The sequence below is a fragment of the Notolepis coatsorum genome (assembly GCF_963971535.1).
Source record: "Notolepis coatsorum genome assembly, chromosome: 2".
NCBI classification, from domain to species: domain Eukaryota; kingdom Metazoa; phylum Chordata; class Actinopteri; order Aulopiformes; family Paralepididae; genus Notolepis; species Notolepis coatsorum.
Genome location: NC_140166.1, coordinates 61,760,548 through 61,773,187, shown reverse-complemented (window position 1 = coordinate 61,773,187; position 12,640 = coordinate 61,760,548).

Sequence of the window (12,640 nt, the reverse complement as noted above, 5' to 3'; positions counted from 1 at the left end):
CGTCGGGTAGGTAATCCAGTGTACATGTCCCTCGGTCCTCGTCTAGATCTCCTCGGAAGAAAGCGCCATGTGTGGTCGGCCCCAGCCTGGATAAGACTCTAGATAACACGAGGAAGCGTTGGAGATGCTGGTCACTTTAGAACTCTAACCGCACGATGCACCATACACGATAGACTATTATTACTTAATAGAAATACGTCGCACTCGACGGTACAGTGCCAAACTCTGACAATTCAGCTATTAATTCGCACGAGGTCTCGATGCTATTCTAAGGCCAAACAGGCCATACTACACCGCACGCGGTATCGTGGGTGAGGCTTCACGTTCTGTTACTTAGTTGGGTAGAAGGGTAAAGGACTAAGGGTCTTCTACATTTACTTGCGCCATATTTATATGCACGGTGAACAAATAGTGCCACTCTCCTTTCGGTAGCCGTATTCCTGCGCAGAGCCGGGGCTAGTAGAGACATGTCTCGTCGGTACCATTGAACTTGGCTCCAAGGGGCTTGTCCCCTGGCGCCAGGTCCTTGTCCAATAAGAGAATGAACTATTATGGGCTATAGTAGGCTAAAGGGATATTCCGTGTATATGTACAAGGAATATACAAGGGATATCAAACGATATACAAATACTATTCAATATATATCCATAAATAAATATATATATTCGGTTTAATCTGATCCTTCGTAACAGGAGGTGTAGTCTGACGTCACTCTGGACCGCCCGCGAGGTCCACCCGTATAGGGAGGTGTAGTCTGACGTCACTCTGGCCGGCCCGCCCGCCCGCGAGGTCCACCCGTTTAGAGAGGTGTAGTCTGACGTCACTCTGGCCCGCCCGCGAGGTCCACCCGTATAGGGAGGTGTAGTCTGACGTCACTCTGGACCGCCCGCGAGGTCCACCCGTATAGGGAGGTGTAGTCTGATGTCACTCTGGACCGCCCGCGAGGTCCACCCGTATAGGGAGGTGTAGTCTGACGTCACTCTGGACCGCCCGCGAGGTCCACCCGTATAGGGAGGTGTAGTCTGACGTCACTCTGGACCGCCCGCGAGGTCTCCCCGTATAGGGAGGTGTAGTCTGACGTCACTCTGGACCGCCCGCGAGGTCCACCCGTATAGGGAGGTGTAGTCTGACGTCACTCTGGACCGCCCGTGAGGTCCACCCGTATAGGGAGGTGTAGTCTGACGTCACTCTGGACCGCCCGCGAGGTCCACCCGTATAGGGAGGTGTAGTCTGACGTCACTCTGGACCGCCCGCGAGGTCCCCCCGTATAGGGAGGTGTAGTCTGACGTCACTCTGGACCGCGAGGTCCACCCGTATAGAGAGGTGTAGTCTGACGTCACTCTGGAGCGCCCGCGAGGTCCACCCGTATTGGGAGGTGTAGTCTGTCGTCACTCTGCCTGCGAGGTCCCCTCGTATAGGGAGGTGTAGTCTGACGTCACTCTGCCCGCGAGGTCCACCCGTATAGGGATTTATCATTTATCACTAACATTATTGTTTAAGCATTTTTGGCTGAAATAAAATTTGTTGATTTTTTTTTACGATTAATTGCGAATATTTTCATGTTGAGCTATAGATTGTGGATGAATACGCACAGAAAGGTACATCATGCAAATGTTTTAAATTTGTTCATTCTTTATTTGTTTTAAACAAGACGATTTAGAAATGGGCAATGGGGAAATACGTTGCAATTTTGCGAGGTGGACCGGCCGGAAACAGCAATGACGTAACGACTACACCTCCCTATAGACCAGGAAGTAACCACTACACCTCCCTATAGACCAGGAAGTAACCACTACACCTCCCTATAGACCAGGAAGTAACCACTACACCTCCCTATAGACCAGGAAGTAACCACTACACCTCCCTATAGACCAGGAAGTAACCACTACACCTCCCTATAGACCAGGAAGTAACCACTACACCTCCATATAGACCAGGAAGTAACCACTACACCTCCCTATAGACCAGGAAGTAACCACTACACCTCCCTATAGACCAGGAAGTAACCACTACACCTCCCTATAGACCAGGAAGTAACCACTACACCTCCCTATAGACCAGGAAGTAACCACTACACCTCCAGATAATCAGAGGTGGTGTGTAATGGTTAAATGAAGCAGGAAGATGGAGCGTAAAAGTGGATATAGAGGCTGATATGCATAAATGGGATAGTGAGGAATAGAGCTTTGATTCTCTGCCTGAACCCGATTGGGCCCGGCCTGACTCACTGGCTTCGGTTCTGGTTTGGGCTCGGATAGAACCTACCTTATATCTTTTTCGTTTTTATTTCAGAAATGAAAATAATTTGTGCTTTTTGCCAATCATTGTTAAATTCCATTCTGGTATTAAAGAAGTTGCTATGCTACAGAGTAGAATAAGGCCACAGACAGTACATGTATCATACTACTGCACATCAGCTTCCTGCTTTACAAAGGACTACACTGAGGCGAAAAAGGGGCGTGTGTGAGACAATGGCTCATCGAGAGACGATCGAGGTATCAGGAAACTCCATCGTTGTAGTTCTTCAAAACCGAGTGAGGGCAGAGCTACGTGTCATTACGACATATCGCTCGACCAAATTTGCACCTTCCACTGCCAATATTTCTGAGCAGAGATCGCTTTGGCACAGCCACTGCTATCAATCAGCTATGTCTCAATCGAGTTTAGTGTTGCTTTGCGGTGAAATTTCCCTTTAACCCTTTCACTACCACACTACAGTAGAAGGTTAACTCTTTCACTACCACACTACAGACGGTTAACCCTTTCACTACCACACTACAGAAGGTTAACTCTTTCACTACCACACTACAGACGGTTAACCCTTTCACTACCACACTACAGATGGTTAACCGTCTTACAATTTGTTCCTCACATTTTACCCATTCACTCACACATTCACACACCGACGGCGGAGGCACCCATGCAAGGTGCCAACCTGCTCATCGGGAGCAGTTAGGGGTTAAGTATCTTGCTCAAGGACCCTTCGACATGCTGCCTGTGAGGAGCGGGAATCAAACCGGGAACCGCCGGATTACCAGATGACTGCTCTACCTCCCGAGCCACTGAAAAGGCTAACCCTTTGTAGTGTGGTAGTGAAAGGGTTAACCCTTTGTAGTGTGGTAGTGAAAGATTAATCCTTTGTAGTGTGGTAGTGAAAGGGTTAACCCTTTGTAGTGAGGTAGTGAAAGATTAACCTTCTGTAGTGTGGTAGTGAAAGATTAACCTTCTGTAGTGTGGTAGTGAAAGGGTTAACATTCTGTAGTGAGGTAGTGAAAGATTAACCTTCTGTAGTGTGGTAGTGAAAGAGTAACCTTCTGTAGTGTGGTAGTGAAAGGGTTAACATTTTTCTTTTTTATCAACTTTTTCTCCCATTTTCTATTTTTCTCCCATCCCAATTTCATATCGTCCAATTCTACCCTCCCCTGTCTCGAACGCTGTTAGGCCACGCCTCCCACAAGCCGGCTGCAATGTGGACGAAGCCTTGCATCACGTGTCCCCTCCGGTACTCGAGGAAGCAGCCGTCGCATCTTTTCACCTGCACAGCGCGATCTCTCAGCGTCGGGGGTCTGTGTGGGAGGGCACGCCGCCCCCGTCGCTTCCTGACTCTGCTGCGCAGGCGCACCAACCGACCTGTAGGAGTCGCTGTCCACAACGTCCGATCCCCACCCATCAGCTTCCCACCCCCTAATACTGCCAATTGTATTAGTATGAACGACCAGCCAAGCTGATAGCAATGCGGAGAGCTGGGCTCGAACCCAGTGTCTCCTGCATTGGTGGTGAGCGCCTTGCCCACTGCACCACCTAGCGCCATAAAGGGATAACATTCTGTAGTGAAGTAGTGAAAGATTAACCTTCTGTAGTGTGGTAGTGAAAGGGTTAACCTTCTGTAGTGTGGTAGTGAAAGGTTAACCTTCTGTAGTGTGGTAGTGAAAGGTTAACCTTCTGTAGTGTGGTAGTGAAAGGTTAACCTTCTGTAGTGTGGTAGTGAAAGGTTAACCTTCTGTAGTGTGGTAGTGAAAGGTTAACCTTCTGTAGTGTGGTAGTGAAAGGGTTAACCTTCTGTAGTGTGGTAGTGAAAGGTTAACCTTCTGTAGTGTGGTAGTGAAAGGTTAACCTTCTGTAGTGTGGTAGTGAAAGGTTAACTGTCTGTAGTGTGGTAGTGAAAGGTTAACCTTCTGTAGTGAAGTAGTGAAAGATTAACCTTCTGTAGTGTGGTAGTGAAAGGGTTAACCCTTTGTAAATGTCCTAACCCAACCCAACCCCCTCCAATATACAGTTACCCCCCTCCCCCACCCAACCACCTCCAATGTACAGTTTCTTCCACCTCAAATGTGTATACTCTCTTTTTTGGACCATTTTTGTATCACAAACAGTACTGTATTTGTGTGTCATATATGTTATGATGAATTGAAAATGGGGGACCCTGATGTAAACAAGACGAAAGTCTTTCTCTGGTCTGCATCCCCTTAACAATTGTGTGTATTGAGCTGTACTGTATTGTACCCATTCTGCAATCTGTTAATACAATTTTCAATCAATCAATCAATCAATCAATCAATCAATCAATCAATCAATCAATCAATCAATCAATGTAGTGTGGTAGTGAAAGATTAACCTTTTGTAGTATGGTAGTGAAATGGTTAACCCTTTGTAGTGTGGTAGTGAAAGGGTTAACAATATAAGCAAAACACAAAATCATTACCTTGAACATTAGCCTAAAGCGTTTGGTACGGTAGCACTTCTTTGGAGTGCTAACAGTGGACAGTACTGTACCTTGCACCAGCTGGAGGAGGAGTGCTAACAGGGGACAGTACCTTGCACCAGCTGGATGAGGCCGTGCACAGGGTCCAAGGCGGGACAGAGATCTGAGGCTGACATCAGCCTCTCTTTCAGCTCCTGGACCTTGTTCCGCGGACTCCCACTGAGCATGCTCACTAGCTCCTCTGTTTCCTACACAGGGGCAGGGGTGTAAGAAGTACCCAGAAATTATACTTAAGTGAAAGTATGCGTATACCGTCTCAAAATCACACCCAAGTAAAAGTCAGAGTATCTGGCTAAAAACACACTTGAGTAAAAGTTAAAAAGTTTCTACTTTTAAATGTACTTAAGTACTAAAAAGTAAAAGTAAAAACTTTTTTTCTGACTGTCTATTCTTCTGATAGCAGGTGTTTAATCAAATATCCCCGCTTTCTAGTCTTGCACAAGGACCAATCAGCATGGGTATGGGCAGGTTCATTTTCCATTGATGGGGATTTGATCGAAAGTGCGGCCGCAGGATTAATAATATTAACGTTAGTTCGGCCAGAGAAACAAATATACTAATTAAAATGGTTGGCCCTGCAAGATTTGTACTTTGTACTTTGTAGGTCTGAATTTTAAATGTAAGGAGTAAAAAGTATGTTTTTTTTCTCTGAAATGTAATTGAGTAAAAGTACAAGTATACAAACCTAATAATACTAGAGTAAAGTACAAATCCCCAAAAACAGTACTTAAGTATTGTAACAAAGTACAATTACTCAAGTACTTTACAGGGGGTACAGTACAACAAGGTGCTATTACGCTACTCTTGCTGCTGCACACACACACACACACACACACATACAGTGCCATGAAAACGTATTTGCCCCCTTCCTGATTAGAGGGCTATAATTACACATTTGTCACACACTGAATGTTTTTAAAATCGAATATTAGATCAAGGGAATCTGAGGGAACACATGTATTCACATTGTAAATAGTTATTCAACAACACCCATATCCCCTGTAAGACAAAGAAATTGCCCCCTTACGCTTACACCCTAGGGTCAACTGTACTTTGATATTTAATATGAACAAACAAGGTTGTGTCGTGGCTGTTTATCAGCTTGATTCTACACTCAAAATATGAGAAAGATAGACCTTTAATTGAGTGTTCAAATTGTGGTCTTTCATAATAAAGAAAAGACACATATCAATACATTTATAACGAGACTTAATGGGGATTTTGGAGTAGAGTGTACAGTGGACCGCATTATTAGAATATGAACACACTGTGTGAGATATGGACTTGACTTCCGGCTGTCATTCAAGTTCAGCCCTTTAGGGTTCAAAGACAATATCAACCATCCTCCTTCTGTCACTATTGCCGCTTTTCCACTGCATGGTACCTACTCCACTCTACTCGCTACTTCGTTCGTTTTCCCACAGCAGGTAGCACCCCCCCCCCATCAGTGTAGCTGGTCGCCATAGTCACCTTCAACGTCACACACACACACACATCACACACATCGAAGCTAGCTATGAAACAAGTGCCTTATTAGCCTGTATTGTATTTATGATGAACAACCACACACAGGCACACACACACACACACAGGCAGAGATGAAAGAATACGAGGTGTGGACCTTGAGAACGGTCGCTATGGTAACCGCGTGAGGTTTCATCATGTTCCGCCTGCCGCTGCCGCCGCCGCCTCTCTGGGCGTTTGATGAAGTGGAGGAGAGTCGGGGTCTGATGCTCCGGAAGATGCTGATGATGAGGATGTTGATGGGGAACATGAGGAGGCCGCTCTCCACCCCGACCATGACCTGCTGCCAGGTGATCTGCACCGGACCTGCCAAGCACACAGAACACACACACTGGTACTGAGTCCACCGGACCTGCCAAGCACACAGAACACACACACTGGTACTGAGGCCACCGGACCTGCCAAGCACACAGAACACACACACTGGTATTGAGTCCACCGGACCTGCCAAGCACACAGAACAAACACACTGGTACTGAGTCCACCGGACCTGCCAAGCACACAGAACACACACACTGGTACTGAGTCCACCGGACCTGCCAAGCACACAGAACACACACACTGGTACTGAGGCCACCGGACCTGCCAAGCACACAGAACACACACACTGGTACTGAGGCCACCGGACCTGCCAAGCACACAGAACACACACACTGGTACTGAGTCCACCGGACCTGCCAAGCACACAGAACACACACACTGGTACTGAGTCCACCGGACCTGCCAAGCACACAGAACACACACACTGGTACTGAGTCCACCGGACCTGCCAAGCACACAGAACACACACACTGGTACTGAGTCCCAACACATAATTCCGCCCCACCTAGAATAATTTTCACCAGCCGCCACTGGTGCAATCCTAGTTTCACCTAGTGGTATGAGACATATTCGTGGTATGGCTGGATGTACCGAACCGTGACGTCCGTACCGTAAAGTCACAGGGCGATTACACGTACCGTTACACACCCCTAGTGTGGAGTATTTCCATTTTCTCCTCCAAGGGTTGAATGGTCTCAGTCTCAGCTGTTATCTCAGCTGTTATCGCCAGGCGGTAGTTCTCAAAGTATTTCTCTAATTGCTTCTCCAGTTGCTTCTCCAATTGTTCCTCTTGTCGCTTCTCCTTCTCCTCTAGTAGCTCCGTGAGAAACAGCTTAACAGTCAGGCTAGTATCACTTAGCTCTGCCTTTTGGGATTTGGGCCTGTACCCTGTCGGCTACCGAGGGCGCAGCACAGCGCCTATTAGTTTGTTTGCTCGCCATATTTGTCATAAGAGTAATAAATTGTCGGGGAGCTCCAGTAGCTCACCGCATATCTCGGCGCTATTTCTGCGTCGGGGAAAACCGTGCTGCGTCACGGATCTGGTGGACTCGAGTTCGATTCCCAGACCCGCCGTCATTTACCAGAATGTCTTCCCCTGATCTATATCCCGTTTCACCCTGTATCTGTCGGTCATGCTTGACCAGAAAAGCGATAAACGCTAAAAAAAAAAAAAAAAAAAAAAAAAAAAGAGTAATAAATTGTCGAAATCATCAATAAAAAAGTTTAAAAAAAAAAGACTAGTGGGGCAATAAAAGTGTTGGTTTGTAAAAGTTTAGGAGAGCAGATGCGATGTGCGACTTCACTCCATGGTGCCGGCCCACCTTTAGACAGACTTTGTTATAACACAATTGTCAGGCTACTGTCTATAACTGTGACTGTAACTGATATTAGCATCTTAATTTGAGCAATCGACCTGCCAAATCAGACCACAAGTGGTTACTTGTTACATACTGGATATTCTCTTAATCAATAATTTTTTTTAAATCCTGGAGCCTACACTGTAAGACAAAAAGCTGCAAGGAAACGGTAAATGTCTGGCATCAATGGTTTCCAAATACTTACTGTCAAATTACAGTAAAATCAAATACATTTACAGATTACAACCTTTATTTAATGGTTAATATTTTGATAAAAGGTAATTTACTGTATTTCTATGGCATTTACACTTAAAGTAGAAAAACAAAAGTAATCTGTAAAATAATACAGTGAATTTCCCATGAAAAAACAATAATTTTGTACAGTGTACTGTAGGGTATGGGAACTGAGGCTAAACGATGACGATTAACCCTCAAATATTTCCTTCTCTCTCTCTCTCTCTCTCTCTCTCTCTCTCTCCCTCTCTCTCTCTCGCTCTCTCTCTCCCTCTCTCTCCCTCTCTCTCCCTCTCTCTCCCTCTCTCTCTCTCTCTCTCTCAATGCATCTGCAAGTGTACACGCACACACAAAAGTGCATATGCACACACACACACACGTGTGCAAACACACACACTATCTCTCCCTCGCTCTCTCTCTCCTTCTATTTCTTTCTTTCTTTCTTTCTTTCTTTCTTTCTTTCTTTCTTTCTTTCTTTCTTTCTTTCTTTCTTTCTTTCTTTCTTTCTTTCTTTCTTTCTTTCTTTCTTTCTTTCTTTCTTTCTTTCTTCCTTCTTTCTTTCTTTTCCCCTCACCAGATAAAACAGAAGGACAGGCATGCATGCTGTCCATCAAAAGGAAACGGAGACCTGAACACACAGGGAGGGAGGGCATGTTGTTGGACTCACCGATGGAGAGGATGACCGGTGAGTCCTGGTCCAGGGGGATGTTCCAGAAGGCGATGTTGATGGCCATGGTGCACAGCAGCAGGCTGAGGCAGCAGGAGACGCGCTGGGCGCGGCTGAACGGGCTGCGCCAGGGAGGGTCCACCACCGACACCCAGATGTGCTCGTCTCTGAAGCCCGTCGATGTTCTACTCTGGAAGATGTTCCTGACCGAAGACAAGAGAGGTGTGTGTGTGTGTGTGTGTGTGTGTGTGTGTAGTAGGGCTGCACGATTTTGGGAAATAATCTAATTGCGATTTTTCGGACAGATATTGCGATTGCAATAAAATGTGCGATTATAATTGTAATTTTTTTTAAGCAGCCCCACAGAAGTTTATTGTAAAATGCGGCTTGCATCTGGCCTACCTACGCGGTGGGTCTGTTCGGGACACCGAGCCTGACAATGTTTCTTTTTACCTGGGAATCGATACCGGTCCCCAACGGTACCTTTTTCTGTACTTTACTCTCCCTCTCTGAATAAACTTCACAACACACAATCTAAAACCCCTCACCTCCCTCTCCCAAACCGTTCCTACAACAATAACAACAACTTGCAAAGGAGATCTTGTATCTCAATGGGACTTACAGGTTAAATAGAAAAAAAGTTAAAATAAAAATTCTGCGATTTCTTTTCTTTTTTGCGATTAGCTAATTGCATAATTTCAAATCGCGATTTCGATTTCAAATCGATTAATCGTTCAGCCCTAGTGTGTAGCCTAGGTGTAGGTGGGGTGGGGGGGGGGGGGGGGGGGGGGGGCACTGCATTTGTAGCTGAAGGTTGGACAGGGTAGGACAGTGGTTCCCAACCTTTTTTGAGTTCTCTGCCCCCAAAGCATTTCAAGCCAACCTAAAGTACCCCCTACTACGCAATCAATCGTGGTGATACAGGTGCAGCCCAATCAATTAGAATATCGTGGAAAAGTCTGTTTATTTCGCCGCATTGATGCAGTCATTTGTGCAAAAGGAGCCCCAACTAAGTACTGAGTGAACATACTTTTCAGTAGGCCGACATTTCTATATAAATTATTAATTTTTTTTATTATGTAATATAAAAAAATTCTGAGATACTGAATTTGGGGTTTTCATGAGCTGTAAGCCATAATTATCTAAATTAAAACAAATAAAAGCTTGAAATATTTCACTTTGTGTGTAATGAATCTATAATCTGAGAGTTTCGCTTTTTGAATTTAATTACTGAAATAAATGTACTTTTCCACAATATTCTAATTTATTGAGCTGCACCTGTATAATTAATAATTTTGTGGCAGAGCGGCTGGTGTAGTTCTGGAGGGCCGCTATATCTCGGCCAAGGTACTGGGGCATATGCCCATTAATGCAATTAAGCAGGATAGAAAATAGAGACAGAGAGAAGGAAGCATTGGAGTAGCTAAGGCGAAAACCTTAGTGGAAGTGGAAGAAGGAGTGGAAGAAGGAGAGAAGTAAGTGACGAGGAGAGATAGAGAGAAGAGGAGGAGGTTTCTGTCAGTGTGACCCATTGCTGTGTTTGTCTATTTTTGGAAGGAGATCCCCGCTGTGTGCCCGACCCTTCGATAGTCTGAGAACCCGCTTTGGTATCGACCCCTGCTTGCCCCGACGTCTCTTCTCCCGGATCAGCCCCCCGCCCGCGTGAGCGCCGATCCCCGTGTACCGCTATCGGACAACGGCGATTATCTTGGATAGCGGACTGGCTGTGGCGCTTACACTAACCTCTTCCTCCCCACTAAACAGCAATAAAACGTCTGTTAAACTTGCTTCTACCTTGTGCAGTGTGTATTTAATTAATTCCAATCTGGCGACAGCTCAATACACCTCTGAGTCTGTCACAAGTAAATAATCCAAGTGATTTCAGATTTATTGTTGTTCATAATATTAGATATTATTAGATGTTTATGTTGCCATCATTAGTGTTACGGTTTGGTAGGTGTGTTGGACCCAGGTGCAGTACAGAACAGATACGACGACAGAGACAGATGTTGATTTTCAAATAAAGCACTACGGCTTTAATTGGAGTAGCTGAATGTGTCACAGACAGTCCACCAGTTCTTCCCCACGTTCCTCCCCCATCCAAAGACTGAACCCACTCCCTCTTCACCCAGGTTCAAGCCCCTTCTGTTTCTCCCTCCATCTGTGGTCCTGTACCCCCACCTACTGGACAGATGCTGTCATTACTCCTCATCCATTTGTGTATTGTCTTTATTTCTCTGTTTTCTCCCCATCTTGTTGTCCCTCCCTGTGTGTCTGTTACCCTGTGTGCTCCCGTGCTTTTGTTAAGTGTTATTCTTGTCCTTTTAGTGTTGTTCCCAGTGTGTTTGGTTCTTTTCTGTGTTAGTATCCTGGCCCCCATGTGTTTCTCGTTTTGCTGATTGCCCTCCTGTGTCCCATGTGTTAATTGTTCTCCCTATATCTGCTGTGTGTTTCCTGTACTCCATTATCGGTTCGTTGTTGCTGTTAATGTTTCCTGGTTATCCTGTCTAGGCTGTTACCCTCGTTCCATGCTCTGTCATTCGTTCCTAGTCTCCTTGTGTCAGTAAGTGTTTTGTCTAACGCCTGTCCCGTCTCCCTGTGAGTGGCTGTCTCGTAGTGATGACTGGGAGGATGCGACCCTCTCTGCGCCGCCCCCTTGCCTCAAATAGATCCGCCATCAGCTCATGTTTTTTATCTTTCAAAATGTTCAGTTGCTATTGCATGCACTTATCGGTGTTTCATTACAAGCATTACATGCTTTATCAACTGTTTCGCCTGTTTTTACTGCAACACTACTATCACCGACATCTAAGAAGGGAGATCCCCCCTTGAACGGCCCTTCTAAGGCTTCTCTCCTCCACATCGCCTGTGGTGCATTTTTTTCCTATTGCTAGGTTTTAGTTCCTTACCTTCGCGTGGGGTACGTCTGGGAGTGTTGCATTTATTAAAAAAATTTTGGACTTTATGGTGTTTTTGTTTAGTTCTTGATTTATTGTGATGTTTCTTCTTGACTTGTTTAAAGAAGACGTGTCCGGCCCCATGGGGACATTAACGTGTGTTGTCGGGCACTTACAAATCCATTTGATTTGATTTGATTTGTTTGTTACCATCTTTGTTTTCGTGTTCTCGTTTTTAATAGTGTTTGTTTGTAGTTAGTTTGTACCCTTTTTTCCATGCCAGCTCTGCTGAGGTTTCCGTTCGTGTTTTTGTATTTTGCTCTCTGCCAGCCTTGCTGTGCTCGCGTTTTGAGAGGATCCTCGTTTGTGCCTTTTTTAAGTAAAGCTATACTTTTCAACTCTACCCTCTGTGTCCTGCCTGTTCTCTCCTCGTTCTGTTCCCGCTAATGGGTCCTCGCCAACACGTTCCGTAACAGAATGATATCAGAATATGCTGCTCAAAAGACAGGTCGGTCTGACCCAGCAACCTGACTGTGATAACCATGGCTTACCAAGGCAACATCTCTGATCAGGTATAATATATAGACCAACTATAAATTATCCTTAGTGAATCTGGCCCTCTAAATGGCCAGGTATCATATACCATTTCCACAAGAGGTTCAACAGAGTGACCTGTTAGGCGCGGCTGGGTGGCGTAGCGGAGATTGCGCTCGTCACCAATGCAAGAGACTCCGGTCTCGACTCCCCGAGTCGGCATTGCCTGCGGCTTGGACCAGTCGTCATACTATCTCAATTGGCAGAGGTAGCGGGTGGAAAGTCGATGGGCGGGGATTGGACGTTGTGGACAGCGACTCCTACAGGTCGGTTGGGTGACGCC